Source organism: Triturus cristatus, chromosome 4_2, assembly GCF_964204655.1.
Source record: "Triturus cristatus chromosome 4_2, aTriCri1.1, whole genome shotgun sequence".
NCBI classification, from domain to species: Eukaryota; Metazoa; Chordata; class Amphibia; order Caudata; family Salamandridae; genus Triturus; species Triturus cristatus.
In genome coordinates, this window is record NC_140586.1 from 129,013,101 (window position 1) to 129,026,285 (window position 13,185).

Genomic DNA, 13,185 nt, shown 5'->3' on the forward strand with positions numbered 1-13,185 from the left:
CATAAAAGTACTGTATTCAGGCACCTCCCCCCCCCCCCCCCACACACACACACACACACACACTGTAGTGCTCTTTAAAATGTTTTTTTGCAGGGCTTAAATTGTAGTCCAGCACTATTGTCCTTGCTTGTGTTTTATTTTTTGGGTGGTGGGAGGCCTTTCTTTATGGTCTTCATTGCAGGCCAGACATGTTGTCTTTGCCAGTGGTTGGTTGGAGGTATAGTCACCATTTGCACAAAGGTGCTCAGAGTATATGCCAAGACCACCTAATTTTAGTAGTAGTAAAATGTATTGTGCACATTTTAAAAATTCATTACAGTATACCATATTTTAAACAACATAAAAAAGATTTTTTTTTTTAAATAAGGATTTGAATGTCACTCAATTATTAATTATCATATACTGGAATCATGATTAACAAAAAATGACCTGCTGTTTTACAGCGCATAAAAGTTGCTTTTATTTTTGCACCCTAAATAGATCTGTCGTCAGTTGCTTTTAGTCTATCATAAATTATGTCCAAAAATCGTGTCAGTTTCCCGATAAAGGAATCGGATTGTAACTGAAAGTAAACTGTGATAGCCTTTTTTTTTTTTTAAAGTATGCAAAGATAGCTGCCTGAAGGAACGCAACAAACATTTACTATGGACGTCACTCAGCCAGGGGCACAGACAGACAGTATGATCCAGAGATTCATTTCGATAATTGCAAAGTCTACAGGTAAGAGAACTTGATTTAGAATTCCAAGCGCCTTCGAACTCTTTCAATTGGATATATAATACGCGGAATCTCGGAATGTTTTGTTTTATTGTTGTCTGTAGATTAGAGGCCATATACTTTTGGTTGGTTTCCATTATTAACTCTGTTTGTAGGTTGATATTTTTAATAAGTCTCTCAGGAGGGATTTCGCCTGAAGGCTTACCCTGATAACATTTTTGTGAGTTAACTGAGGAAACATTAAAAGATAAGTAATGGGTGGCAAATTATGATCTGGCGAAAGCTGCAGTGATCTGATCAGGCAAAAGGCAAGAGTTGATCAAGGACTTATGTTTCATTTCTCGATATATCCTGCCTCTCAAGGAATCCCCATTTGCAGAGGCACAATCACAAAAATAAAGAATTTTGAGTCAGGTTGTCCACCTCAGTTCCAGTCTGATCATTGCATGTGGGGTTGAATTTTGTAGATTAAATGAACAGCGTGCATTTTGGATGGAAGCTGTTTCGATGTTATTTATGTTCTTTTCATTTAGAGCTATTGAGTAGTACGTCAAGAGTGGAATTAGCTTTGCCCTAAAGGCTGTTATTGCGTGGCTGATTGCACGCCTTTCATATAATTGTGCAAACTGTTTTAACACTTTTATGACGTGATGGTCTTTGTTTTTAGAGAATATAGGTGTTGTGCATTTGTTAGGCAACTATCCAAATGAAATCCCAGCTAGACATATGAATTTACAGACTCCACTGTATTGTTTCCTAGCTTCCAATTGAATTTCTGTACATTCCTCGTGAAGGGCATAATTATTGTATGGCTAATGTTGGCTGTTTAATCGTTCCTCTGGTTATATTAATTAAGAGACGCGAGTTGATGCTGTAATCCTATTGGACTTTAAGAGCAAATCATGAGGTTGTCTGCATATGTAGGTAACCGACAAGAGAATTTCCCAGTTTTTATAGTAACAATTCTTGTTTCTGGATGTAATTACCTATGTCTGAGATGTATAGTGAAATAGGAGAGAGGGGCTAAGACACAGCCTTGTTTTAGACTGTTCCTAATTGTGATTTTTGGAGATAAGAGCGATCTGTCTGATAACTTATTTCGTACCCAAGAATTTTAGAGTATGACGATTATAAGGTGTAGCAAGTTAAAACATTTTGGAGCTTTGACTACAGGGAAGTTGCGATTTATTTTATCAAAGGCAAATCAATAATCCACAAAACAAACACATATTGCTCTTCTACGCTGTAATGCCTGATCTATTAGGATTGTGTTAAAAAATATCGTCAGCAGCCGCTCAACCTACTCCGAACCCAGTTTGGTTATCCGACAGCAAGTCGTTACGTTTTATTGTTTCTTTTAGGAGCGACAGTAAAGTATGTTGCGAAAATTTTCCCTCTGCGTCGAATAGTGCGATATGTTGAAAGTTCGCTGGATCTTCCCTGCTTCTTTTTTTGTGAAGTGGTTGTATTATCAATCCTTACCATGAGGTTGGTATCTTAGTGAACAGCAGGGCACGATCAAACACTGGTTTTAGAGTTCTGCTCCATCATGATGGATCCTGGTTCATTATAGCAATCAGGATCCCATTTGGACCAAGGGCTCACGAGTTCTCCCAGTTTACAGCTTTCTACTTTCACAACCATTACCTAGACGAGAATAGTGCAGGGATATACATATCTAATTCTGCAAACACGTCACAGTAGGAGCATATAGTAAACAACTGTGTTGCCCAAAATGGTAAGACATAAGGTTTGACGCAGATGTTTTTGAAGACAAAAGGTTTTACACAAATTTTAAAAAAAATGTTTTAACATCAGGTGGAACTTCTAGTTCAAGGGAGACTTTAAAAAATACATTTGAATTGTGCATGCATTACTTTAATTATCTTGAGTCCCGCATAATACCGATGCTTAATTTTAATATGTGGTTGTATCTCAAGGTGGAATACAAGCCTTGTCTATGTTGCACTTCTGAAATTTTCAAACTGGAGCTAATCTCAACCACCAATCAGATTTTGACTTTATCTTTGAGTAGGATAAATTCCAGGTGTTGTGGCAGTATTCCTGGCACATATTGAGATTGTTATTTGCGTCTGATGCAAAGGAGTGATTTCCCTATGTATATTTGTAGGTCTTGCTACCATTCAAAATAATAGGCTGTCAGAGGAAGCATACAGGATGTCAGCAGTGTAGACAATTCAAGCCTGTCCGCTTGGTGAATGGTGCATACAATAATTAGTCGCTCCTTTTCTTTTTAAGTGGAACTATACAAGTGTAGAACAAGTTGTTGCGCTGTCTGTCGCTGTCTGTATTAATTTGTAAATAACCAAAAAGTAGACCTGGGCAACTGGTCAACATATCAGGCTCCCATAAACATAAGGAGTATATTGATCATAGGGAAATACATTGGGAATATTTTCACAATTAGTTCCTATTAAATATTAATAACCGTATTAAAGGTTAGTCTCAAGTAAATTCTGTGATTTTAGTTATTCATTATAACAGTGGAAATTAGACATAAATCGGACATATACATGGTGCAGCCAAGTCATACTATGTGCAGAGCCATAAGAATTGTGAGATTCTGTAATCACAGCATTTTCTGCATCACTCGCGTTTTGCCACATAAGGCCCAATGTGCTGCATAGTTTGTAGATTTTAACCAAAAAATATTTCTATCCCCAGCATTACTAAAAAGGCGGCTACATGTGTTGTGGTGCACTGGAAGGCGCTTTGCAAAAAATGACATCATATTTTAGATGCCTATGGTTGTTTAGGTGTTAAACGAGTACTAATTATGTTAAATCTTTGTTCAGAAACTTTTAACATGTAGAAATTACAAAATAATGATGTAACGTTATCACAAAATATGTCCTGTTATGTTACAAACTGCTTGTTCAGGCTGGAAGTAGGTGTGAAAGTAGGGTGGATCTCCAGATAACCTACTAAGTTTCACCCTCTCGCCCACTACTTCTGTTAAAGGATCACACTGTGGATACTTAAACATTTAGAGTCCAGGTTGCGGTAGCCTGTTGCCAGTTATGTATTTGATGCCCTGTTTAAAAGGGATAGCTAAACATCACTTCATTGTTTGAATTGCTGAATATTTTCATAGCTGCCAATTTTATAGAATAATTACGGAAAAAAATATTTCATTATGGGGGCCCTGATTTGTTTTTTTGTGTTACACAATAGACAGCACAGAATTAAAGTTTGAAGACCATCCATGAAACCTTACATTCGGTTTAAAAGGACATTGGCACATTTGCCAACTGACTGTCTGGTGAGTGGCTTAAGAAGTGCTGTGACCTGATTATTGTACTAAGAGTTTAAATCGTACTAATTCCTCTGAAGAGCTGTGCAGCATTCAGATGAGCATCCGGATCCTGAGTTTGGTTGAAGACTCTTAAGTTTTAAAGGGGAACAATCTCATATTTTAGCTGTCTCTCTTAGAACGTCTTCCACTCCAACGCAAGTAAATGCTGGAATGTAATTTCCCTATTTTTCTTTCTGTTCTCCCTGGTATATGATCCCAAGTATGGTTGTGTATGTTCCTGCATACCCTTTTGAAGTGTGTAGTTGGTAGGATATTGACTGAAGTATGAGTTCTAGGAGAGGTGTTGGGTGAGGTACAAAGATGTGCTGGAAACATGGAATGGTAGATTTGCAGTGCGTAAGCATGGGGTGTTGCAAAGCGTTTAAGAACAGGCCCGATTGCTCAGAGTTACCTTCTTTGGCATCAGTCATGCCATTATGTGAATGGAAACAGACAGATCTTTAGTGCTATTTGAAATTCAGGATAGTTATCAGATCTTAATCTTGCCCAAATAGAACTCCAAGCCTTGTCGTCTGAATAGTAATGACCTTCTACCAGTTTGTGACTTTGTGGAAGGATGAATGGTCAGAAGAGGGGCTAATGTAGAGTGTAGTGGTCAGGTTTTGCCATGGTTTGGTAGGTACCGGGAAGGTGGTATGGTTTAAAATATGTATACCCACCCTTGATGCGTTCTTCTATGTGTAGCAAAGAATTCAGCCCAATTAAATTGGTGATGTTTACACTATTGTATAAAAGCTTTTCTTTGACTGCTTGAGAGCACAAGTCAAAGGCCCAGTCACCTTTACTAGGCAGTTTGTTAAAGATGACTCTCTCAAAGTTCATTAAAACCCTCCAAAGAATTTGCCTTTGCAGACTTGTAATTAACTGCCAAATTTCTGGATATTGGGTTCCCTTTTCAGTTCGATTATATAGGAGCCAGACAGTGAAGGAACTAGTCTCTATGAATGAATGATAGATTTTTTAGAGCGTGAGCAACTCTTAGAGTCCAGGTGTCCCTGTGCTGAAGTAAAATGATCTTTTGAGCTGTCAAAGAGGACATAACTAAGAAGCTCCTTAATTATATTGAACAGCCAAATTTTAACGTGCTTGCGGAAATGAGCCACCGATGGAGCATCTTGAAGATTGGGAGATAGAATGTCCCAGAGCTTGGAGGACAGAATTTTAAAAGGTCTGCCACCACGCCAGGTCCTGGCAAAACAGGGCATGGCCATCAGATTCGTGCAGAATCCACAGAGGAACATAGGGTTGGATCAGAGTATGTAAAAAATGAGGGCCCTGTTTCTGTCTGGCTTTGTATCTAATGACCACCTTTTTAAATTGGATTCTGTTATGGACAGGAAGCCAGTGAAGTTTAAGGAGCTAAGAGGATGTGTGGGTGGGATGTTCTAAATAGGGTGGCTACTGCATTTTGTACCAACTGAAGTCTCCTGTCCAGATATTTTGGAACCCCCAATTGAAGAGAATTGGCATAATCAAGGCAAGATGTGATGAGAGCTTGCACAACATCTTTGCGAGAGGAAGATGGCAAGATGTCTAATACTCTAGTAAGTGCACAGAGGGGTACAACAGTAAGCTGAGACTACTGAAATCTTCTGGGAGCTTCAGAACATATTTGATCCTCCGATTTCTGGCCAACTTTATCGGCAACATAGAGGTTTTCAAATTCAAAAGATCACCATGTGTGAAACTAAATAGATTGAGAAGTACCAAAAATATAAATTTCAGTCTTTCGTGCATTGAGTTGCAGACAGCTTTCCTTAATCCATTTAGGTAAGGAAATAATGCAGGCTTTGAACAGATTTTGAGTCCCAATGGTGTTCTGAATATGGTGACAATGAGTTGGTATCACCAGCATATAAAGCTATTTTCAAGCCAACAGATTGAACTGCATTGGCCACAATAGTATATCGATTTCCACACATTCTATATATTCAGTGTAACTTGTTGTCAGCTTTTATTATTTTAATTTATATTCACGTATGTCTTTTTCTTTTTGTATCTTCATTTTATTTTCTGACTTTCTCTCAGGCCTACATTGAACTTTTATCGAGATGATGATCGTACAATTCTAGTGGATGGAAACAATATCATCTGTTACTACAGGCCCAGTCGCATATTGATATTTTGAAACTGACGGGCTGTTTATATACAATGTGATGCAAACACTGCTTGCTGTGTAATTTACACAATTGTATCACTTCTGCCTGGGAACGTTTTACCTCACATTGTTTTGCGTATATAATCTTACCATTCAGTGAGTTTCACTGTCATCAAATGCAAGACTGTTCCTTTGAAAATTAGTCACCCCAGTTATATTTAGAATCCAGGTTTTCCCTTTTAATATAGTATGTGCACTGCTGGAAAATGCGGGCTTGTTGTACTGGGGTCCAAAACAAATGACCCAGAACTGTTTTCATTTAGTAAAACATCACAATTTGTAAACTCTTTAAGCTCTCTTTATCTTTAAGAATATTAAAAAAAAACATTGACAGGTTTTGTATTCTATGATGTCCAGAATTGACTATATAGGGGCCGACTCCGATGTCGGATGGACCTGAGTCCGTCCGACATCGGTCAGGAACTGTAACCGACCGACTTACTGTTTTCGGTTACAGACCTGCAAGTACGATGCGACCGAACCCTGTTCAGTCGCACTCGTATACTTCACAATGGGAGCATGCATTCCGAACGGAATGCATGCTCACGTTGTGAAATGCAGGGGTGCAGTTCATCTCTGCACCCGGTGGCAGGCACCCCAAGTTGTCTGCCACTAGGCGCAGGGATCAACAGGGGGGCACTATAGGTGCCCTCCAGTCCGCGCACCCATGGGGGCCCTACTGGGGGCCCCCAAAGACAGTTTCCGACTGCCTTTTTGTGTCGGAAAGACCGGCACAAAAGGGCAGTGAGAAACTTCCATCGTACTCCCTAGGTCGGAAAAAGGCGGCCGGGGGAGTGCTGAAGGGTTTCCGGATGGTGGACGGGCTCTGGATGTGAGATGCCTGCTGCATGTAAATGCAACGCTTTGAAATGGGAGAAAATTCAACTGAAGAGTTAACTTTGTTTATATGGATTCCAAAAAATCATCATTTAAATGTTCTCCATTATGTCAAAGTGTCGCATTTACAAACAGTAGGCATTTTGCACCCAGTGGCCTGTAGACCCGGTGCCATATTTATAGCAGAAAATACAGCCATTTGTTTAAATAACAGCCATTTAAAGTGAAGAAATATGCTTCTTTAAATATTAAGATGTAATTGGCTTAATTGAAAGTAGAGAAAAACATTGACTCAATGTTTAATAAAAATATTTGCATCCACTTTAAATTTCTCCCATTTGAAAAACATTAGAGAATCGTTTGTGGAGGAAACCGATGTGAAACTCTCGGATGAACCTGGAAAGCTTTACTTTCTGAAAAGTACACAAAATTCTGTGTTCAGCAAGGTGTTATTTTGGGTAGATCCCACATGGTTTTCCCAAAGAAACTAATCGCTGAAATGTGAAAATAATTCAAATAAGTCGCAAAAAAAATTAAAACAATAAACATTTTCATCTGTCATTTGGCCTCTATGACTGATCCTACCAAGTAATATACCGTTACGTCCGTTAGACTTTTAGTTGCCGATATTTATAGTGTTGCTGTCCAAAAACACGCAATAGCAAAACACACAAGATGATGGATGGAATGCTGCACATTGGCAAAACATTCACCCCCAGTCACAGATCTGGGTTTAATCCATCGTTCTTTTGCTCACCACGCCACTCCAGTTCAGACATGGCCATATGCAAATCAGTCTTGACCCTGTGCCTCATGGGAACAGTCCAGCCTGAACTGCCAAGCCATGTCTTCCATGGACCGGAATCGAGCATCCTAGGACCGGTTTCGGGGTTTTCCCCCTCTTCAGCCAGGATAGCTTGACTCCAGTGGCGTAGTGAGCATGGGACCCACGTCTGGGCATACCCTTCCCACATAAGGCAAACAGCAAAACACACAAGATGATGGACGGAATGTTGCACATTGGCAAAACATTCACCCCCAGTCACAGATCTGGGTTTAATCCATCGTTATTTTGCTCACCGCGCCACCCCAGTTCAGACATGGCCATATGCAAATCAGTCTTGACCCTGTGCCTCATGGGAACAGTCCAGCCCGAACTGCCAAGCCATGTCTTCCATGGACCGGAATCAAGCATCCTAGGACCAGTTTCGGGGTTTCACCCCTCTTCAGCCAGGATAGCTTGACTCCAGTGGCGTAGTGAGCACAGGACCCACGTCTGGGTATACCCTTCCCACATAGGGCGAACAGCAAAACACACAAGATGATTGACGGAATGTTGCGCATTGGCAAAACATTCACCCCCAGTCACAGATCTGGGTTTAATACATCGTTATTTTGCTCACCATGCCACCCCAGTTGAGACATTGCCATATGCAAATCAGTCTTGACCCTGTGCCTCATGGGAACAGTCCAGCCCGAACTGCCAAGCCATGTCTTCCATGGACCGGAATCAAGCATCCTAGGACCGGTTTGGGGGTTTTACCCCTCTTCAGCCAGGATAGCTTGACTCCAGTGGCGTAGTGAGCACGGAACCCACGTCTGGGCATACCCTTCCCACATAGGGCGAACAGCAAAACACACAAGTCCTGTGCTCTCCATGCCACTGGAATCAAGCTATCCTGGCTGAAGAGGGGTGAAACCCCGAAGCCGGTCCTAGGATGCTTATTTCCAGTCCAGGGAGGACCTGGCTTGGCAGTTCGGGCTGGACTGTTCCCATGAGGCACAGGGTCAAGACTGATTTGCATATGGCTGGGTTCAAACTGGATTGGCATGGTGAGCAAAAAAACGATGGATTTAGGCCCAGATCTCTGTACTGGGGTGAATGTATGACATTGTTCTGCATTCTGTCCATCAACTGTTGTTTTTGCATTTGTTACCCCGAGTGGGACGGGTATGCTCAGACGTGAGTCCCGTGTTCTCCATGCCACTGGAATCAAGCTATCCTGGCTGAAGAGGGGTGAAACCCCCAAACCGGTCCTAGGATGCTTGGTTCCAGTCCAGGGAGGACCTGGCCTGGCAGTTTGGGCTGGACTGTTCCCATGAGGCACAGGGTCAAGACTGATTTGCATATGGCTGGGTTTAAACTGGAATGGCATGGTGATAAAAAAAAACAATGGATTTAGGCCCAGATCTCTGTACTGGGGTGAATGTATGACATTGTTCTGCATTCTGTCCATCAACTGTTGTTTTTGCAAAAACACTCAATACCCAAAGCCAACAACTCAGCTGCACCTTTTAATGATTTATTGTGTACGGAACCTGCAGCAATTTATACCGTAAAATCAATTAAACAAGAAATGCTTATGAGGGAGAGTTAATCATTTCTTGTAAATGTGTCTAAGATAATGAGTTTATGAATAGGGGTTATTTGCACAGCTCTGAAGTTAGAGTTGCCTATGGTATTATTTGATTCAGAGGGCATTTTGCAAAATTGTGGGGCTTTTTCCACACTGCCTTACATTTGGAAGCCAAAAAAGGAGAGAAATTCAGTTGATGATAACAAATGTTAGACTATTAGGGACTGGGGCATGGTCTAATCACATGGCAGACCATCCCCTCCCTACCTCATTTTATTTCTAAACATAATCACAGGTGTCCCGTAGACTTTCTGTCTCAACCAGCCTAGCAGATTGGGAAAACTGCAACCCCCTTAAATAAAGCCCATTTGAGGTGCGGTGTGGCCTGATGCTAGAGCTGGCTGCCCTAACCCATCCTTTTTAGGTCTTGCCTGGCGAACGCAGCGCGAAGCGCTGCTGACACCAGCGAGATCTATTGTTGCTGACTTGCCTTGGAAGTGGGACAGGAGAGGGGCACGCGCAGGCTTTGGCGGATTTGAGTTGGTATACGCGCTTGTGAAGACACGCTTGCAATGATGTGTACGCGGCGTGCACATCTCCTGTCCCCCTTCCGTCCTCAGCAGCCTCATGCACTTTCACTTTCCATTCCCCCCATCGGGGAGATGTTGGCCAAGGAACACATGGTAAATATGAAAAAGAAACCTTGATGCAGGGACGGCGGGTGACAGGCGATTCGTTACACAAAGTTAGATTAACCCGTGCACTGCTCCCAGCAAGGGGGCCAGAGGTCCTCCTGCACGCAGCGTTAAAACGAGGAATACAGTCAGGTTTTTATTTTTCAATGGAAGCCTAAATATAGCGGCACAGCGCGGCATCTCCTTGGTGACCGGCGGCTCCTCACCTCATCGTGGCCGCTGCTGGGAGTCCGGGCGGGGGCGGCGGGTCCTCTGGAGTCCGACCCAGGGTTTTGGGGGTCCCGGGCGCCGCGCAGCTACCAGGCGGGGGCAGCCCCGGGGGGTTCCGGGCCATTAACTAGCTGCAGGGGGCGGTGGAGTGCGGGGCACCGACGTGCAGCTGTGTCCCGACTGGCTGGGGCTCGCACTCCTCGGTTTCTCGTGTCCTGCCCCCGCGGCGGCCTCCTCTTCCTGCCACCGACTCTCTCTGCTAGTGCTCTCTCTCTGCCGAAGGGATGGGTAGAGGTAAAGTGGGAAAGAGGGGACGCGCCGACGGTCCTCGGGGACGGGCTGACAAGTGGGGGTGACGGTCGCGAGCGTGCAAAGTCCAAATGGAGGCGCTCTCAGACAAGGGGGTTGGACAGCGTCGTGGACGCACACAACTTCTTCCACCTAGGGCTGGGAATTGGGATGGGTGAAGTCCAAGAAGTAGCTGGTTTTCTGAGCCCTCGTTGTATTTTCAGGGCGCGTGTTGTTTCCGTTGGTGGCACACACACTGCTGTGTGTGCCCTCTTTTATTTCTTAGAGCGTGTTGTGTTTTCAGGCGTGTGTTGTCTCCGCTGAGTTCGCATGCATTGCTCTCCATGCCCGCTTTTATTTCTGAGCCCTCGTGTTTTTAGGGCGTGTGTTGTCTCCGTTGATGTCAACACACGGGCGTGTGTGCCCTCTTTTATTTCTGAGCCCTCCTCGTGTTTTTAGGGCTCGTGTTGCTTCTGTTGATGTCACACACGTGTGTGAGTGTGTGCGCCCACTTTTATTTCGGTGCCCTCATCGTGGGTGCAGCCCTATACTGTGCTCCCACCACTTGCGAGTTGAATTCGCTGTTGACACCCTCCTCTCATCTTGTAGGCGATGGGAGTTGAGGGGTGTTCTTGTAGTGGGAGGGGGCAACAGGGGTGGGCATTACACCGGTGTGGGAGGGGATCAGGGGCTCAGTCTTGACGTGGCTGGTTGCTGGTGGCCTGGGTGCAGCTTGTGGGCAGGGATTCAGCCTTTATTTGGGTGTGATTTCCGTCACATAGTTATGCAGATGCGACGAAGGGAGCGCATAAGAACCCAGGAGACCTGGACACTTTAGAGTCTTGGGCCTTATAAGCAGGTTAAAGTGTCTGGAGCACCTTTCGAGGGAGCCACTATACCAGCCAATTGGGGTATAGGGCACATTATGCCTTATCAATATCAGGCTTCCTCTGTCGGTTAGTTATTTCGGTCTCCAAGGTTACCGACTTGAAGAAAAGTAGACTCCTGAGTTCCCAGAGTGGCTCATATCCACCACTCAACATCGACTCTACTATCAGCAGCCCATACAACCGGAACGGATGACGGCCAAGAAACTGAGGTCAGGTCGTACATTAATCACCAGACAGTGTACCAAGCCAATCTGCTGAGGAATAGAGCTCTCCATCTAGCCATACTTAATGCATTGAAAATGCAATAGGTCTCGCCTTTCATTAAGTTAAAGCCATTTGCTTTGCTATACAATACCATTAGCAAAGCAAATGGCTTTAACTTAATCAAAGACAAGACCTTTTGCAATTTCAATGCTTGTTTATTTTTGGGGGAAATTTAACCCCGGTTTTGTTTTCTTAAAAAATGTTCCCGGTTTCCTAGTGGTCTTTTTGATACAAACCCCATCCCACCCCTCACCCACTTCACGAAAAGGGGTGCTGATGATTGGGGGGGGGGGGTAATTTTTATTTGTTTTGTTAGTGGGCTGGTGGCATTTTCCCATGCTCTGTCTCCTCTTCTCCGCACCCAAACGCCTGGCCTACTACAAAGGATCTCGGGGATGTCCTGGATCAGCCATGTAGCTCACATCTGCTTTAGCTGTGCTCTATAACCCTCCATTTTAGGTATCACTGGAATATGACAAATTCAGACTGGAACTCAGTGATTATGGCCACATTTATCTCATATGCCTCATACATGCATCCTCTATACACCCACAAGGCTAAATCATACAACATTCATGTCCCATATGGTTTGACGAAGGACACTGGTGCAGGAACTGGCATGCCAGCATCCTCCATTTAGTGAGCTAGCTAGCAACCAGCTTGCTGGACTGTAAAGGGCTGACAGTGAGAATCATCTAGTCACCTCTCCCACCTTTCTATACCCTGGTCTAGTGGAACCTTTGTATCTAAAACAAGCCTTTTCAATGCATTAGGTCTCGCTTTTGCAAGCGTTTAAGCGATTGGCATTGTAAATGACAATGCCTTTTATTTATCTGTCTTAAACCCAACACGCATATAAAAGGGATTATCATTTTTAATGCCAATAGCTCAAACTCTCGCAAATGCGAGAGCACTTTAATGTTGGCCGCGCCCCTTTCTTTAAATGCTGCTCACCGTATTCAGGTTACAGTGAGCAGTGTCAAAACAAAGGGGCACAGGCAATATTAAAGTGAAAGGGCATATGGTACGCTTTCACACAAAGCAAAAATAAAATAATTTAGAAACGTTCCGCCCGGCAGCTGAAGTGAAAGTGGCCTACGCTATTAATTAATAAATTAAATAAGCGCGGCCGCTTATGTGAAAGCTGACGCCTGTAAAATAAATAATTAAATAAGCTCGGCCGCTAAACTGAAAGTGGACCGCGCCGTCCATAAAATAATTGAATAAGCGCGGCCGCTGTAGTTAAAGTGGACTGCATAATAATTTAAATAAATAGTCAAGTCAGAGAATTTATATAGCGCACTACATACCCAGAGGGTCTCAAGGCGCTTAGGGAGGGGTGGGGGATTAAATACACTAGTCAAACCCTGGGGCGTGCTGCAATGTCGGTGAAATATGGTAGGAGCATTAAAAAAAATAGTGCTCACCAAAT

General features: G+C 43.3%; 1 protein-coding gene across 7 annotated transcripts in view; it reads left to right on the forward strand.

Annotated features, from left to right (window-relative positions):
- The window catches only part of CSRNP2 (cysteine and serine rich nuclear protein 2), a 68,111-nt gene that overhangs the window by 21,700 nt on the left and 33,226 nt on the right, over positions 1–13,185 (forward strand). Inside the window, exons 2-3 of one of the 7 annotated variants that reach the window (XM_085600785.1) lie at positions 602–720; positions 3,913–4,000. The exons of 4 other annotated variants lie outside the window; for them this stretch is intronic. The gene's annotated coding sequence lies outside the window, so the exon portion shown is untranslated. The remainder of the gene's footprint in view (positions 1–601; positions 721–3,912; positions 4,001–13,185) is intronic. 2 more of the 7 variants (XM_085600789.1, XM_085600788.1) reach the window with 2 other exon arrangements.